Below are 19102 nucleotides of genomic sequence, written 5' to 3' on the forward strand. Positions count from 1 at the left end.
GCCAGAAGGGCCTGGACAGATGTGCTGCAGACTCTAAGAAACCGTAGATGTCAGACAAGAATACTATACCCAGCAAAACTTTCAATCACATAGGTGAAAGAAAACAGGGCATTCCATGATAAAACCAAATTTAAGCAGTATCTACAAATCCAGCCCTAAAGAAGGCACTAGAAGAAAAACTCCAGCCTAAAGAGGTTAAACACATCCGAGAAAACACAAGAAATAAATAATCCCAGACAAGCAAATCAAAAGAGGACACACACACACACACACACACACACACACACACACACACACACACACTCCACCACCACCACCATCAAATCCATCAACAACAACAATAAAATAACAGGAATCAACAAATACTGTTCATTGTTCTCTCTCAATATTAATGGTCTCAACTCCCCAGTAAAGACACAGACTTACAGAATGGATGTGAAAACAGGACTGATCCTTCTGGTGCATCCGAGAAACACACCCCAACATCAAGGATAGACATCACCTCAGAGTAAAAGGATGGAAAAAGATAGTCTAAGCAAGTGGACCTAAGTAAAGAAGGCTGGTGTAGCCATTTTTAATATCTGACAAATAGACTTCAAACCAAAATTAATCAGAAGAGATAGGGAAGGACACTACATACTCATCAAAGGAAAAATCCACCAAGAGGACATTGCAGTTCTTAACATCCATGCACCAAACACAAGGGTACCTGAGTCCATAAAAGAAACGCTACTACAGCTTAAATCACAGATTGACAGTGGGAGAAGTCAGTACCCCGCTCCCGATAAAAGACAGGTCATCTAGACAAAAATGTAAATGTAAACACCAAGTTGACCACAAGCTTTTTGATCGACAGTGGTGTCCTGCTTGTAAGATATGCTAGAGGGATAGTGGCACAAAGCTTGGGAATAACCAATCATAACTGGTCTTACTTAAGGCTCGTTCCAGGAGATGGAACCCACATGCAACAAAGCTTGGGTGACCAAGAACCTGAGACTAGAAAGCCCAGAGACCTAGGGTAAAACCAAATACTACTGTTCTAAACAAACAAACAAACAAATAAGCAAACCATAGCAACAAAATGACTCCTAATGACATTCTTCTATGCCCACAGATCAGGGCCTTTTCCAGCCATCATCAGAGAAACTTCCTCCTGCAGCAGATGGGAACAAATACAGAGACCCACAGTCAGAAATTATGCAAAGAATGAGAGACCTTGAAACACTCAGCCCTAATGGGATGTCTCCGTCAAATCCCCCCTCCCCTCCAGGACTCAGGAAACCCTGGAAGAGGAGGCATAAAAAGTATAAGAGCCAGAGGGGATGGTGACACCAAGAAATCAAAGTCCTCTAAATCTGTAGGATTGATGCACGTAGGAATTCACAGAGACTGGGGTAGCATGCACAGGGCCTGCACAGGTCTGTACTAAATGGGATCCTAGAGCTGAAAGAAGTGGACACATGCCTCCATCCCTAACCTAGAAGCAATCTGCAATTGATAACCACTTAAAAATGAAATTTTCCATCAAGGGGTTCTACTGGGAAAACAAACTACTCGTAAGAGTAGGCCGAATGTCCAGTAGTAGATGGCCAACAGAAAATCAACCCAACAGCATCTTCAGAAGAGGTCCCTTGTCTCATAATGTCATATTAGGGCTTTTCCTTTTTTTTTATTTTATCTTATTTCTGTTTTTATTACATATATATATATCCTATAAATCCTTTGTGTATATACTATGGCTTCTAGTTTAGTGTTTTTATGGGATTCCTGAATGTGTGAATCAGTGGGTCTTGTGAGTCTATATCTGTTTTCTTTTCTTTTTTTTCTTACTTTCTTTTTATTTATTCAATGTGTCTTTCACATAATGCATCTTGATCCCATTCATGTCCCTTCACATCTGTCCTTTGCCCCTGCAAACCCCCTCCACAAATAAAACAAATTTTAAGAGAAAAAAAAAAGGAAAAAAATTAAAATCTCGTCATGGAAGCTGCAGTGTGACACAGTGAGTCACACAGTAAACCCTTCTATCCATATATTTTCACTGCAAGTGTTCATTGCAAGAGTCACTGGTCTGGTTCGAGGCCTCCGGTTTCTACTACACTATTGATGTTGGGTCCTCACTGGGACTCTTGGACATCCTGTTGTTGCCCTGTGTTGTGGAGATCCTGCAGCTTTGGGTCTGTAGGTCAGGTCCCTTCTTGTGCTCCAGCAGATCATAGATGGGGTGGATGTTGGGGTGGGTCGAATCATAACCCTGGTTCTGGGCCTGGGCAGCTGCAGGGTTGGTCAGCCCACCAGCTCTCCCCTGTCCTCACCTCTCCAGCATTGCCCTGACTAGTTCACCCTTGCAGCAATAAGCAAGGGGCGGCGTCAGTGCTCCTGCTTGCATGCCCTCAGGCTTGGCTCTCCCACACTTACACCTTCAGGGCCACTCTCCTGTGTTGCCCAGGCAAGGTGTAGGGGCCTGTTGTTTTTTACTCTTTTGGCTCTTTGAGGGGCCCACCACCCAGCTCCCAAATAAGTCCACGAAGGCTTATTCTTACTTATAAATGCCCGGCTTGTTTCTTGCCAGCTTTTCTTAACTTAAATTATCCCATCTATCTTTTGCCTCTGGACTTTTATCTTTCTCTATTTCTGTGTACTTTTTTTTTTTTTTTACTTCTTTCTCCGTGGCTTGCTGTGTAGCTGGGTGGCTGGCCCTAGAGTCTTCCTCTCCTCCTCTTTCCTGCTCCTCAATCTTTTTTTTCCTCTTTTTCTCCTATTTATTCTCTCTGCCTGCCAGCCCCACCTCTCCTTTCTCCTGCCTTGCTATTGGCCGTTCAGCTCTTTATTAGACCAGACAGATGTTTTAGACAGGCAAAGTAGCACAGCTTCTCAGAGCTAAACAAATGCAACATAAAAGAATGCAACCCATCTTTGCATCATTAAACAAATATTCCACCACATAAACAAATTTAACACATCTTAAAATAGTATTCCACAACAGGGGCCACTCTCCCAAGTGCTGCAGCTGATAAGGGGCAGGGACAGCCTTCCTGCTTTTATGACCCCAGGGCCAGCTCCTCCACCTACCTCAGGTGTTGATGGGGGTGGGGGGTGGATCTTTTTTTGCCCGAGCCTGCCGCCATAAGATAGATGAGTAATGGGGACAGCTCTCCCATGCTCACAGCTTCCGGGCTGGCTCACCCACACCTCTGCCGACAAGATTGACTGCTGTGCTGCCCTGGCAAGGTGCAGGGCCGACTCTCCCTAGTGTTGCTGCTGGTGGGCATCAGGGAGGGCTCTGCCGTTCTTGTGACCTCAGGGCCAGTTCGGGTATTGATGAGCAGGAAGGGGAGGGCATCTTTCCCCCACCCATGCCACCATATAGCAGATGAGGGGTGGGGCTAGGTCTCCCACACTCACAGTTTCAGGCTTGGCTCACCTGTGTCCTTGTCAACAGGGTCTGCTCTACTGTGCTGCCTGGGTGAGGTACACGGCCTATTCTCCTGACTGATGCAGCTGGTGAGGGGTTGGGTCGCGTCCTCCGACCCCTGCAGGTGGCAAGGGGTGAGGGGAGGAAGGCATCTTTCCCTTACCCATGCCACCACATGGGATAGGAGAGGGGCATGACCTGCTCTCCCACTCCCATGCCCTCAGGGCCATCTCGCCTGTGCCCCATGCACACAGGGTCAGCTCTATTGTGCTATCCAGATAAGGTGTAGGACCCTCTCTCCGAGTGCTTGATCCAGGGCGGGACGGGACCATTTCTCCCTAGTATTGCCGTCAGTGGGGCGAGGGCCGACTCTCTACTGCTCTGTCCTCTCTGCTTTTGGTGGTATCCAGGGGCCAGGGACATCAACAGAGACCACGGCTGTGTCAAGCCAGGAACCCAGACATGGGTCTCAGCAGCAGCCCAGGCCCAGACATCACCTTGGCTCTGGGTGGCAATCAAGCCACTCACCTCAGCCCACCCCCCCTTCCTCTCTCGCCTCTCCAGATGTGCCTCTACCCACAGGGCCTGAACCATTCATTCTTTCTTTCTCTTTCTCCCATAACGCCATACCTCTGCTCACTCTAACAGTGCCCACTTGGCTGGTACTGCAAGGTGCCGGGAGGGCCCGTGTTTTCTCTCCGAGCCCGGGGAGCACAGCCCCAGGCTCGCGTGGGGGTCCCGCTCAGTTCTTGTCCCACGCAGTTCGCCATGACGCTGGGTTGGGCCATACTTCCTGACTGATGTGGAGGTGCCGCTGGAGTTCTGTGATGGGCTGGGGCTAGACTCCCCAGACCTTGTTTGGCAGAATTACCCCACCCCCGGTCGTATGATGTGGGGCCGAGGCGCTGCTCTCTGTTTCTTGTACCTTTTCTTGGCCTCTTTTCCTTCTGTTTCTTTTATCATATTCTGATGTGTTAGTTTTTGTTTCATCATTTTAGACTATGCTTATTATATTATATTATATTATATTATATTATATTATATTATATTATATTATATTATATTATATTATATTATATTATATTATATATTATTTTAGAAGCCTGTTTGTTTTCTAATGAGAGACAGAAAGGGTGTGGGTCTGTATGGGAGAGAATTGGGGAGGAACTGGGAGGAGAAAGTGAAATCAAGGTATGTTATGTGAGGAAAAAAAAATCTTTTTTTTTTTTTCGAGACAGGGTTTCTCTGTGTAGCTTTGCGCCTTTCCTGGAACTCACTCTGTAGACCAGGCTGGCTTCAAACTCACAGAGATCCGCCTGCTTCTGCCTCCCAAGTGCTGGGATTAAAGGTGTGCACCGCCGCCGCCGCCTGGCTCTATTTTCAATAATAGGAAAAATACTGTGTAAGTGAACGCACCAGTGCTTTTTATATGCATGTTGTGCAGCTTAATTGCCACAAACCAGGGTCAGCTGAGAAGAGGGATGAGTTGTACATTTTCCTGAGAACCTCAACTAAGAAAATGCCCGCATCACAATGACCTGTAGGTGAGTGTAGAGGCATTTTCCTCATTAATGATTGATGTGGCCGAGTCCAGCCCAATGTAGATGGAGCCACCCCTGGGCAGGTGATCCTGGGGACATAAGGAAGCAGGCTGAGCGAGCCATGGGGAACCACCAGTGAGCAGCATTCCTCCATGGTTTCTGCCTCACTTCCTCCCTAACTTCCCTGGAGTGATGGACTGTGATGTGGAAGGATAAGCCAACTAAACAGTTGGTCTTGACCAGGGTTTATTAGGGCCACAAAGTCATGTAGGGAAATGTTCAGAGGTTCCAAAGATGAACATGGTCTTGTTTTAGAGGGGCAGGGGAGCAGTGTACACCTACTGCCAGGAAACTTCCCTTGTTTTACTGTTTCCAGACACTGTCAAGCAAGTGACTTGGGTAAGTCTAGGGATGATGTGCCTACTTATTCATTTGTTTGATTGGCAGATGAACTGTACCAGGCATTGGGGTAGTGTCAGGCACAAGGCACTCGGAATTCCACTTCCACTACTGCCTTTCCCTGAGACAAACTTTCTTTAAAAAACAAAATTCTCTTTTTAACTATAGAAGTTAAAATGAAGATCTGCCTTGTGGCATTCTGGCCTCTCTGCACACTAGTGTGCTGGACATCAGCAGATGTTCCTAAGTCTAGAATTTCTCTTAGTCCCACACCTACATTGAATGGGTTTTCTGCTCCTTTATACTGATGTAGAATGAATCCTACAGTCCTAGATCTGACTCCTCCACGTCATCACAGGCACTTCACTTCCTGTCTCTGGGCATAACCATAAGAAGCAGCTGTGAGTCTATTGTCTACATCTAGAACCTGCCTTGCATTGTTAAATATCCCCAATGGGTACCACATCTGCCCTGCATTATGACAACTCATTAATTTCAAGACTTCAAGATTCTCCAATTAGAATAAATTACCTGCCTTATCCATTTAGAGAATTTTGTCGTTGAATTTAATCAATTTGAAATATATTTGTCTTTCATTCTCAGGCTCAAAAGCATAAGGAAATGCTGCCACAAGACCGTTTTAAGGCAGCAATATTTTATGAACACAAAAGTTAACTGTGGGCCACTCAATAAATATTTATTAAGTATTTATTGTCTTCTTGATCCTGGAGGTGGAATGGTGAGTAACAGCAGGCATACTTTATGCTTTTGTTGAATTTATAATCATGAGCATAAATAGTAATTAAAACCTGCTTCATAATAAAATATGTAATTACAAACTCCGATAAGAGCTGAGGTTTGCTTTGAGACTTTTAGAAAAACAGGTCAGCATATGGAGTGGTCAAGGGAGTGGTTGGGGTGAGGCAACATGCAAGGCTTTCTGTGGAGGATTTACCGCTTTCTTGATAAGCTAAGTCTGGCTGGACTGCTCTAGAGCCAGACCTGGCCTGCCCTTTGTAACTTGCTTTCTTCCTTTAATATTTCAAGGACATCTTGCATGTCATTAAATATTCTGTAATAAAACCCACATCCTGTATTTCATTGTATGTTCAGAGCAAAAATTTCTTGGGAATCCTTTATTATCCGATATTTGGTTAAAGCCATGTCAGACGGAGCAGGGGAGGGCTTCTCAGCATACTTCTGTCTTACCCATGTTTCCAGGGATCTTTAAGGCCCAATTTTGTTTGCAATACTACCTTGAAATCCCACCTTACCCCAGTCAGAAAGGATACCATCAAGTAAAACCAACAACATACCTTGGCAAGAGCAGGGGGAGGGGCTGTTTTACACCATTTGTGGGAAGGTACAAGTTAATACAGCCGCTATATAAGTGAGCGTGGCGGTCTCTCAATTAGAGACACACACCCTGAAAATACAAGGACCATGTGATCCAGCTGTGTGGTTTCTTTGTGCTTATCGGAAGGACTCTAAGAAAGTTCACCGCAGAGATAGCCACACCCCTGTGTTGATTGTGGCACTGTTTACAATAGCCCAGACAGGGACTCAGTCCAGCTGTCCGTCAAAAGAAAAGTGGACGAAAGTGTTATTATATATGCACACGATGGGGTTTCGCTCAGCCACAGAGAAGACTGAATCGATGTCGTTGTAGGAAATATGTTGCCCTTGAGGTCATCACGCCAAGCAAAATAAACCAGAAAGACAAATATCATTTGTTTCCTTCCGTGTGTGGGGTCTAAAGAGTGCACACACCTACCAGAAAGTAGGAAAGCAGTTGTTCAGCGGGGAGGGACTGATGCTCGGGTGGAGGCGCAGCCAGGTGGTGAGGGAAATGAAAGAAAAACGTGTTTTCTAAAGTACAAAACCAAAAGTAGGAGGGAGGAGGGGAGGGGGCAAGAGGGGGTGACGGCGGGGAATAGAATCGGCTCAGAATCTCAACTTCCGTGATTTCATCGGGCCAACCTGGATGATTCGGGATGACCTTTCCATCTCAAGATTCATTTGTAACGAACTTGCATTCATTCATTCATGCATTCATTCATTCATGCATTCATTCATGTGTGTGCAGTCACCACGGCGCTCATGTGGAGGTCAGAGGACAACTTGCCGAGTCAGTTCTTTTCTTCAGCCGTGTGGGTCCCTGGGATTGAGCTCAGGTCCTCAGGCTGGGTGGCAAGCACCCACCTTTACCTGCTGAGCCACCTTACCAGCCCTCCATCTCAAGATTCTTAATCTCACCCGCAAGCTCATTTTACCACTTAATGCATTCATAGGTTTTGAGAGCTAGCATGCCAATATCCTGCCTCCCACACTGTGTTAGTTCCTAGTCTTACAGAGACAACCAAATACTCGATAAAAAGAAAGGGGTCCCAGTTCAAGGGTACAGTCTGTGGGGGAGCCACGGCAGCTGGAGCCCAAGGCAAACTGGCAACATCACATCCATAGTCAAGAAGCAGAGAGTGACGGGGGCCGTACCAGTCCACTTTCTCCTTTTTAATCGAGGCTGGGACCCAGGCACATGGAATGGTGCCACCGACGTGTAGGGTGGGCCTTCTCATTGCTATTGGCTGAATCCGTAAAGTCTCCTTGGGAACACACTATGCCCAGAGGTTTGTTTCCATGGTGATTCTAATTCCCATTGAGTCAACAGTCGAGATTAACCATCTCCCACTAACGTGTGTGGAAGTCAAACTTACCTGAGGGTCTCTTCGGTAAAAACATTTTCAGGCTGCACATACGCTTATGTTGTAGTGTGGCCAACGCTTTCTCATGTAAGTCAGTTCCACATGTTTTCAAATGTTTTATTTCCATTTAATTTTTAGATTTAACTCAAGGTGTGTGTATGAGTGTGTGAGTGTGTATGTGTGTGTGTGTGTGTGTGTGTGTGTGTGTGTGTGTGTGTCTATGTGTGGTTATATGCATATAAGTACAGGTGCCTAAAGGCATCACCAGAGGGCATCAGATCCCCTGGGACTGGACTTAAAGTCAGTTGTGAGTCACCATACATGATCCTCTGAAAGAGCAGCAAGTGCTCTTAACCATTGGGCCATCTCTCCAGCCTGAGTTCCACGGGTCTTATAAACACGCTGGATTCTGTTGGCATTGTTCTCTGGGTTTTGTTTTTGTTTTCCTGACGGTGGTGCATGTTTCTCTCTCCTTCTCATTGCACAGATTTAAAGCCCACACACTGGAGACCTCTAACATTTCTGTCACACCTCACCAACATGTCTCTTTGCACACCCTCATCCTCTGTTGTGAGCGCCACGGTGATGGGAACCGAAAGCAACAGGTGTTCTCAACTGCTGATCCGTTTCTCCATCCCCAGCCCAGATGTTTTCTTTTTCTTTTTTTTTTTTTATGGTTTTTGTTTGTTTGTTTTGTTTTTCAAAAGAAGTTGCCAACCTTCTGTGGGTAATGGACAGTCGAGCATCAGATTAAATAATCTTGGACGGATCTAGGTGGGGTCTTGGAGACTCCAGTCAAGGATTAATTGTCCCATTTCAGGGGTTTGCAGCAAGGCAGCACGTCACGGCAGGATCCTACCAGGAAGCTAGACTTCTCCTATGTCCAGGAGACGAACAGAGAAAAAGATAATAAGAGTCCCATGGCGGAGATATCCCTTTCCACCCTCCAATGACTTAAGGACCTCGTAATAGAACTCAACGTCTAAAGGTAACATCACCTCACAGTGGCACCTCCCCCAACCCTAGGTTTGACGATTTAGGAAGACATTTAGACATCAGTCTTCATATATATCTGCATGTGTGTGCGTGTGTGTGAGCATGTGTGTGTGCGTGCCCACACACACAGATTCACACATACATGTCCCCCAGTTGCTCATGGATAAGGGTGAGCAGTGGCCACAGGGACCACTGCCATGAAGCACACTTTGGAGGGATGGGAGTGGACAGGGACCAGAGAGACCATTGTGTAGGGCACTCTCTGAGTGGGAAACCAGACAAAGCCCAAAGAGGTGATTGTGGCCTCTGACATCTTATGCAGGGTTTATATGATGTCCAGAGTCTATAGCTTTTCCGTGAAGGGCGTTTTCCAGCCCCCATGATAGATAAGCCTGTTTGGATGAATTCTTAAGGGAATGGACAAGGTGTGTATTTCTTCTTTGCCCAATTCCTCCAGCTAGATAGTGATCTCATCACCTTCTGGGCAGTTCAGATACAAACCAGACCCCATGTGACCACAACTGCCCAGCTTCAGTTTCTGGTTCTACAGGCTATTAGGAAGACAATGTCCATCTCCAAGGACCTTCAAGGCCACTGATAGCCTGCTGGCTACCCAGTACTTCTCTGCTCTGCCTAGTTATGAGACAGGCAGTTTTCCGTAGGGATAAAAGAAAGGAATGTCTCCTTTACTCTGAGACCGTGGCCTTCCATGGTCCCAGAGCTATTGGAAGAAGTCTTTGATTACATTGACCAACCTCAGCATGGCCTGAGACATGTTTCCTGTGTCTTTTAGATGGGATTCCTGACAACCAACTTCAAGATTCTCTAATGGTCCAAAACCTTTCGTGTGAAGACAGCCTTCATCACTCCATTGAGTTCATTAGTGCTCATGTTCAGTACATCATGTGAATGCATATTTCCAGTTTGCCTTTATATTTAAAATAAGTCAAATAGTTTAGATCTTTTAGTTATTTTAGCCGTAAAGTTAATATCATCCACCATACTCCTCAGAACAGAAACAAAAGACCTTCTATTAAATATAAATTGCTAAACTAAATTCTAAAAGGTACAAAGAAATTCACTCACATTATACCTGTAGTTTGCTTTGGACCTTTACGGTTAGCTGTTGTGAAGTCTTGGGTGGCAGTAAGGTTTACTGAAGTTAGGGAACATTTGGTATTATGGACTGTGGTGCTGGAGGCTTATGCTAAGAGCTGGTCACTCAACTTCAAGATTAAGGTGCTGGGAAGATGGCTCAGTGGGTAGGAACAGTTAGCACACAAGTGTGAGGACCTCAGTTCGAATTCACAGGACCCACAGAAAGCCAGACCTGGTGTGTGTGCTGTCACTCAGATAAAGTACATCATTGAGACAATTGATGGAGTTTGAATGTGGACAGTGGGTTAGTTAATCTAACCCACTGAATTTGATTCTGATGGCTATTTGTGCTCTTCTTAGAAAATGTACAGCAGGCAAAATAACTCACCAATTCTTTCACACACATTAAGAATGAACCATATACTTATACCAGCAGCGTAATTATTCAGGCAGACCCAGAAACTTTTTGAGAAGGGATATTTCTTTACTTGGCTCTTTAAGTCGACATTTAAAATGTCTTATATGTTTTACTGAGGAACAGCCCTTGTCAGTGGGATAAGGAGAGGACTGGTGGTCTTCCACTAAGAGCATTCCCTACTGTGTCAGTTGAGGCTTACCTAGCTCAGGCGTGAGCGTGATGGGGGCACCATCGCTTAACACGTCTCTAAATGTGGACACCAGATCGTAGGGACTGATAAGGCATGCTGACTTCCCCTTCTCTGTTGGAGCAGGGAACCCTACTGCTCATGGATTCCTCGAAGTGTGCGATATTGACTTTGCTTCTAGTTTAGTTACTGTACTTTGAGGCTCTCTTTTCCCTGGGCCACATTCAACCTCCTTCCCTCACACGCTTTAAACTCTCTTACCTCCTGCTGAGACTGTCTTTAATGGGTCTCCTGAAACTGTTGGCTCGTCTGTTTGTGTGATATATACCATCTATTTATAGTAATAAAAAAATCATATTTTTAACATTTTGGGAGTTAGGTTTTGTGATGATATCAAAACCTATGATAAAAATTAACTACAATTGCTGAAGTACTGCCTTGATCTATCTAGGTGGATTACCATGGTGGCCTAATACCTCCTGTCAATCATTAAAGAAAAACAACAACAGCGTGGTACTTTTCCTTTATAGCCAGAACTTTTAAGTCATTTGGGCACGAGTCTTAAACTCATGCCCCAAAATCATTTTATTATGTTTATGCATTCGTATGTAGTATGGGGTGGGGGGTAGTGTAGTGTAGAGGCCTGCAGTTGACATTAGTGTCTTCTGTGACTGTGCCCCACTTTATTTATTGAGGCAGGGTCTCTTGCTGAATGTGGAACTTGTCAGTTCTGGCTGGTCTAGCTAGCCAGCTTGCTTCAGGGACTGCCTGTCTCTGCCTCCCAAGTGCAGGGATTTCAGGCATTACCATGCTCACTGTGATGGCTAGTCTTGGTTGCCAACTTGACTATATCTGGAGTCAACTTAAACCCAGCAGGTGTGGGAAATTTCTTGATTGAATGTTTGAGCTGGGTCCATCCACCCTAACTCTGGGCACACCTTCTGGTAGCAGCCCACATAAAAAGACATAGGAAAAGGAAGCTTTTGCTTTTTGCCTGCTTTCCTTCACCCATGCTGGCAAGTTCATCTGTGTAGGCAGAAGGGGTTGGCTAAAGAAACCCACCCTGACCCTGGAGCCTAGAACTAGGGAAAGATGGCTCAGATAAGGCCAGTGAAAGAAACATAGTTTGTCTTAAATCAGAACCATCTCTGCCCCTGGCCAGATGTGAAAGAAACTTGTAAAAGCAACCAATCACAGAGCAGGACAGTAGAACCCTGGACCCCAAATCAACCCCTGGTTGACTCCACCCCCCAAGACATCCTATGTAAACTGCCCTGCCTGGTTAGTTAAAAAAAAAAAAAGAGCTGTTCTCTCCACCCTGGTAGAGGCAGCTACTCTCCTGGACTCCTCCCTCTCAAATAAATCTCTTTCTCAAAAGAGTTTTGGGTGTGAAGATCTTCATTCACTGGTGTAGAGAAGACCCTTGCTGAGACATCCCTCAGTGGACAGAGCAAGAAGGAGCTGAACGAGCTGAAAAAGTAACACTTTTCTCCTGAGCCAGAGGAGAATGCTACATTTCTGCAATTTCTTAGGCCTGAGAAGCAGAACTCTGCTAGGAAGTCCCCTCAAGTGGGGGACTGAGCAAAGCTCAGCTATAGTGGCTTTCCAGGAGAAGAGCAGGATTGCCATATCCTGTGGGGAGACCATCCCTCATCACACCAGGTATAGCCTGACTTTCCCAAACAGTCAGAATACCCTTCCCTGCAGAGCTGTCCTGAGCTGCTCAAGGTGTCCGGGATACCTCGTCCTTCAGGGTTGGGCTGCCTCTTGGCAGCTCCAGCCATCAGAGCTGTCCTGAGCTGCTCAAGGTGTCCGGGATACCTCGTCCTTCAGGGTTGGGCTGCCTCTTGGCAGCTCCAGCCATCAGAGCTGTCCTAAGCAGCTCAAGGTGTTGTCTGACTCCCAGGTAGTCAGGACACCTTTCACAGAGTTGCAAAACTCACATTATGGTGCCAAAACCTGGGACTAAACCCACAGAGTTGCAACAAATTTACTTAGAGTCTGTCCTACTGCTGAGACTTTCTTTTTCTGTATTAGAACTACCTTCTTCAGGATTCCAATATAGACTGTCTTAGTTAGGGCTTCTATTGTTGTGAGGAGACACCATGACCACAGCAACTCTGATAAAGGAAAACATTTCATTGGGTGGGTTACAGTTCAGAGATTCATTCCATTATCATCATTGTGAGACATGGTGGTGTGCAGGCAGACATGGTGGTGTGCAGGCAGACATGGTGGTGTGCAGGCAGACATGGTGGTGTGCAGGCAGACATGGTGGTGTGCAGGCAGACATGGTGATGTGCAGGCAGACATGGCGGTGTGCAGGCAGACATGGTGGCGTGCAGGCAGACATGGTGCTGGAGAGGTAGCTGAAAGTTCTACATCTTGTGCAGGCAACAGGAAGTGGTCTGAGGTACTGGGTACAACTTGAACATATATACTTCAAAGTCCACCTCCAAAGTGACACACTTCCTCTAACAAAGCCATACCTACTCCACCAAGGCCACACCTCCTCATAGTGCCTTTCTCTTTGGGTTTGGGGGGCATTTTCTTTCAAACCATCACATAGATTGATGACCAACTGAGGCATCCAGCCTCATGGACTGAACAACTTCAAGATCCTTATCATTTCTTCTGACCACCCTTATCATTTCACTTTCCAGTTATGTTCACACTGTCAGCCCTGTCGTGTTAGACAACCCGGACTAACATATTTGCCCAACTTTAATGTGGGTTCTGGGGATCTGAATTTTGGTTCTTGTGCTCACTCAGTAAACTCTTTACCTGCTAAGCAATCCCCCAACCTCAGACCCTAGAAGGCCATTCTTCAGTAACTTCCATTTTCTTTTCCCGTTTTTTCTTCCTTCTTTCCTTCCTTCCTTCTTTCTTTCTTTCTTTGGTGTGTGTGTGTGTGTGTGTGTGTGTGTGTGTGTGTGTGTGTGTGTGAGACTGGGATTGAACCTAGGGTTTCATGCATGCTAGACAAGTGCCCTACCATTGAGCTATATTCTCAGTCCAATGCATAAAATTCTTAAAAATCATGTGTTAATCATTTATCACACTTTTTGGCAAATGCACACACACACATAAATTAAGGTTTTATAAATTTTCACCTGACGGAGGCTTTAAAGGTACAAATGTGAAAATTCTGAATCGGCTCATCATAGTTATTTGATTTTTGAGGATTATTGAATGTAAGTGAGTATTTTATTGGCAATGCTGCTCAGTGAGTGTGTTGAGTGCTGTTTTATTCCATCTCATATATCTACAGAGGGGTTTTATTACTATTGATCTCCTCTTTGGAAAGGATTTTATTGGCAGTGCTGCTCAGTGAGCTCACTGGTGGTGTTTTATATAACTGGATATGTACTTAATCATTCATCACCAATAACAATATCTGGAGCAGATCCATTGTTCTGCTCCCAAAGGTTTGTCCACCTTAAAGTCACGTCACCACTCCTCAGCCTCTGTGAAGCTGGGCACGGGGCCTCTTCCCTCGAAGGAACCAAAGCCTCTTGATGCACAAGTCCCAGTAAAATGTGCTGCGCACGGTGTATGTATATGACCTATTCCAATCCTCCCCAGGCCTTGTATCATCACTGGAATGTAAATGGTTGTCTGTATTGTGTTGGGAAAATGACAAAAACATTCAGTATAGACGCAGTGCTTCTGAGTGTTTTTAACACAAGCTTGATGGATTCTGCAGATCCACAGCCTGAATACAGAGTCTGTACGTGGTGAGATTAGGATGAGAGAGAGGTGACCTGGCGTGATGCAGGAGAGGCTGTATCTTCGGTACTGTGTTCAGAATGCAGTGCACAGGCGGCCGCAGCTCCAGAAGCGGATGCTTTTAATCGTCCTTAAGCCTCTTGCAGTTCGAACCCTGTTGTTTTAGAGCAGTGGTTCTCAACGTGTGGGTCATGACCCCCCTGGCGGTCAGACAACCTTTCTCAGGGGTCGTCTAAGCCCACTGGAAAACACAGATGTTTGCATTAAAATTCATAACAGCAGCAGAATCACAGTCATGAAGTGGCAATGAAAATAATGTTATGGTTGGGGGTCAGCACAACATGAGGAGCTGTATAAAAGGGTCTCAGTGTTAGGAAGGTGGAGAAGCACTGCTGTAGAGAATCTGGACTGTGATCTTATGGTGCAAACACAGGTCTCTTTTTATCTTTAAATTTCATATATATGTGTATATTTCATGTATCTGAAATAAATTTCCTATATTCATATGTGCGTGTTTGTTTTGCTTGCACGTAGGTGGACTGTATATGCCTGGTGCCCTTGGAGGCCAGAAGAGGGCATCCGACCCCTCGAAGCTAAAGTTAGATGGTTGTGGGCTGTCGTATGGGTGTTGGGAGCTGAACCCGAGTCCTCCGCAAAAGTAACAAGTGCTCTTAACCACTGAGCCGCCTCTCCAGCCCCCAGCACAAGTCTAGCTGCTAACATTAGCTTCGAAGGGATTACCGACTTCCCAGGACAGGCCGACTGATGCCAAGACACTTGCTGTGCACTTAACCCAAACATGCCCAATATAACAACAAAGAGAGTTCTACAAAATGAAGGAAATCCAGCTAAGAAATTTGCAGCAGCATTTGGCAAAAACCCAAAACCAATCAACCAACCAGCCAGAGCCCCACCCCCACCCCCAGAAACTCTTTGAGGTCAGAGCATCTTAGGAAAGATATGAAAACATCCCCGTCATCGGGTGGTGAGATTGATCCTGATGTATCAATACAGAAATGTGCAGTGATTCGCTTGTGTAGATGAAGCTGCAGAAGCCTGCCACTCACCAGGTCAAATGAGAAAGGCCTTCGACCAAAGCAGGTTAGACGAACACAGTGTCTAACGGTCTAATAAGACACCATCCTTTGTCAGAGAGCTGGTTCAAGCTCAAAGGTAGATAATTGTTGTTTTCCTTTCTCTGCTCCTTCTTCTCCCAACAAGCTTGTAGGGAATTTATGTCAAAAGAGTAGTCAGTTTGTAATTACCTTTTCAAAAATGTCAAATACATAGGCTCTTATGTGCTCTTGTCTCAGTTTATTTCCAAATCACTTTCTCCTCAAATCTCACTTAGAAGTTGGGCCTAACTGAATTACATGGAAAAATGTAAATGTGAAAAAGTGAAGGCCACATGAAGCTCCCTACACTTGCCATAAGGCACGTCATCTTATCTACCTCTTTAATTATTTTGCTAATGAGACCATGTATATATTTCAAGATCTCAGACTATATGTTTTATTTATCCATTTATTTTGTTTCTGTTCTGAGGCCTTCTGCATGCTAAGTAAGTGCTCTGCCAGTGAGCTATATCCCCAGGCTCCTATGCATTCATTTTAAGAAGGTTATTTGGGGCTGGAGGTGGCTCAGCAGTTAAGGGAACTGGCTGCTCTTGTAGAGGACCCTGGTTTGGTTCCCAGCACCCACATGGTGACTCAAAACCATCTGCAACTCCAGTTCCAGGGGATCTGATGCCCTCTTCTGGCCTCTTCAAGTACTACATGCATGTGGTACACATGCATACACTCAGGCACATACAGAGACATGAAATTAACGAATGAATCTTTAAAACAAGAATGGTAATTATTTCTTCTAGACCCATAGCTTTGGAGATAGCATGCTTTCTGTTTTATGTAAACAAGAAATCTTTGTTGTGAATGGAATGTCAGTGCTTTATCAGAATGCTGAAGCCCTGCTGCCCAGTGTGCTGTTGTTATAAGGCAAAGTCTGAATTACAATTACCTTCGGGAGACAATTAGGTCTTGAAGGCAGTTCCCTCAGGAATAACATTTGAGCCTTTATAAGAGGGACCTTTAAGGACTGTGTAGTTCTCATCTCACCAGGATCTCAGCCGTGTGCCACCTAGCAGAGGACCCTCTGCACACTCAGCTCTGATCTTTAACCACAAGCTGCTTTTATGTCTATGCCAATGGCCTATGGTACTTCCCTGTGACAGCCTGAATGGAGACAAGCACCTTTTTGTTTTCTTCTGATTATGAAAATGCATGCTCACCATGAAAAAACCCTTCAAGCTATATATAATAGAAACTGCACCCTTTTCTGGCCACCTTGGACATTTTTACACACACACACACACACACACACACACACACACACACACACACTCACACACATACATTCATAAATATTTTAAAACTATTTTTAATAAAAAAGAAGAGATCAATGAAAATTAAACGTAAGTTCATACCCAGAACATGCAGAAAACTCCTGAAAACCAAGAAGAAAAATCAATCCAGGTTTCCAATTCTGGCAAAGATATAAGCAGGGTGAGTCCCAGAAGACAGACTAGATGGTTGAGAAACGTGCTCAACCTCATCAATCACCACAAAATTCAAAGCTGAGCAGCACAGACATCACTACACAACGGAATAGCAAAGTAGACAAAAACCATTTCCACGTGAAACCAGGAACTGTTCCAGTCCTGTGAAGTGGTATCCTTGGATGGAAGTGCAACCGTGTTCAGCAAGGCCACTTGATTCTGAATGTCCCATCAATGCCTGTTCGCTGATGCATCATCAAATCAACTGTCTGCTGGCTTCTGCTAACAGTGAAACAACTGCAGCTTCCAGATGCATGAACACAGCTGGCGGAGGAGAGATCTAAGACTGAGAAAATATTTTCGGTCCATCTTGTTTCTCTCCCTAGACAACTGGGCAAAGACTGTTGTCATAATTTTAGCATCTGAATATATTTGCTCAACTCATCTGTTGAAGTCCCCTTGGAGGGCTACTGTGTTAGTGGAATGTGGGAGCCACACAGCGGTGTCAGAAACCGTCTCTCCCATATTCCCCTCCACCCTGCTGCAAACATTTGTGCAGCTCAAAGGAATGGAGTTTTTAGTTTCTCTGCCGTGTTGGCTCAGAAGCCAGTGACTGTTCGGTGTGATTTAACAGCCTTGCTAGTTCTTGCTACAATTTAAATAAACAGAAAATAAGCAAATAGTGCTATCATCGCACCCATGCCTGTTTGCAGTGTGTCGAATTAAGGGGTGAAAGTACATGGGGAAATGTCAGCCTTCGTAGGTGGGGTTGTGAAGAAAGCTGCCACACGTGATGGCCACAAGAGGACTGAAAGACTATGGCAAGCCACCACAGCAAAGAACACAGGATGTGCTGAGTTTGGGAGATAATGGTAGCAAAAATGTGGCCTCTTCGTTTTCCTCTCCGTGATGGCTAATCTTGGTTGTCCACTTGACACACCTGGAAAGGAACAACCTCAGTGGAAGACTTGCCTTGATCAGCTTGGCCTAGAGCATACCTGGGTGGGCAGTTTCTTAATTGCTGGTTGATGGAGGAGGGCTCAGCCCACCGTGGGCAGCACCATCCCTAGGCAGATGGACCTGGGCTGCTGAGGAAAGGTAGCTGAGCACATGAGCCTGGGAGGAAGCCCATCAGCATCCTCTATGGATTCTGCTTCAAGCCCCTCCTTTGAGTTCCTGCCCTGACTTCCCTGGATGACAGACAGACCTTTTAAGTGAAATAGTACCTTTTCTCCCAAAGTTGTTTTTGGTCATGGTGTTTATCACAGTGATAGAGAAGCAAATTTGAACGCCCTCCAAATATGTCAGGGCAAGAAGACAGAGATGGATGATTCTACTCTAGGAATTGTTGGAGTCACTAGACTGGAAATAGAATCCAATCTACAGAAAGTCTGGGCAGAGAGTCGCCTACAAAGTCCAAGTCAAAGCAGATGAAAGACAAACTCTCCGCCCCTGGCCCTGCTCACCAGGAGCACGGCGTATCAGCCTTCCGCTTGGATAGCTGGGGATGACTGTGCTGAGCTGCAGGGGATCTCTGCAAACCTCCCTCAGAGACACCTGATGTCTACTCCTTCTCCCAAACTTCTTCCGTTCCTACCTTTGAGATGTCTTTCTCCATGTGAATAGGCCCAGTGTCCGGTTCCCAAATGAGAGAAGCGTGTCAGACAAATCAAACCTCAAGCCCAGCAGGGCAGACACCAAGTCCTGCAGCTTCACACCCAGCATCTTGGCCTCATGATGGAAACTTCCAGGCTCCGGAAGGCTTAGTCAGCCCCACCCCTCCATCCCACCTACATGTCACCTCGTTGAACATAATCCCAGAACCATTCTTTGGAGCTCAGGTCCATATTTTCCATCCACTTAAGCAGTTTCAAGTCCTTATGTCTTACCGTCGATACTACTAAATTTCTCATTTTTCATTTGAAGTGAAACAAAACATTTCATTATATGTGATTTTTGAGTGTAGACATGTATGCGGAGTGTGTGTGTGTGGTGTGCCTGTGTGTATGCATGTGTGGAGTGTGTGTACATGTACATTTGGAAGTGAGAGGACAACCTCCACC

The sequence above is a fragment of the Peromyscus californicus genome, unplaced genomic scaffold, assembly GCF_007827085.1.
Source record: "Peromyscus californicus insignis strain IS unplaced genomic scaffold, ASM782708v3 Scaffold_2__1_contigs__length_46816999, whole genome shotgun sequence".
Lineage (NCBI taxonomy): Eukaryota > Metazoa > Chordata > Mammalia > Rodentia > Cricetidae > Peromyscus > Peromyscus californicus.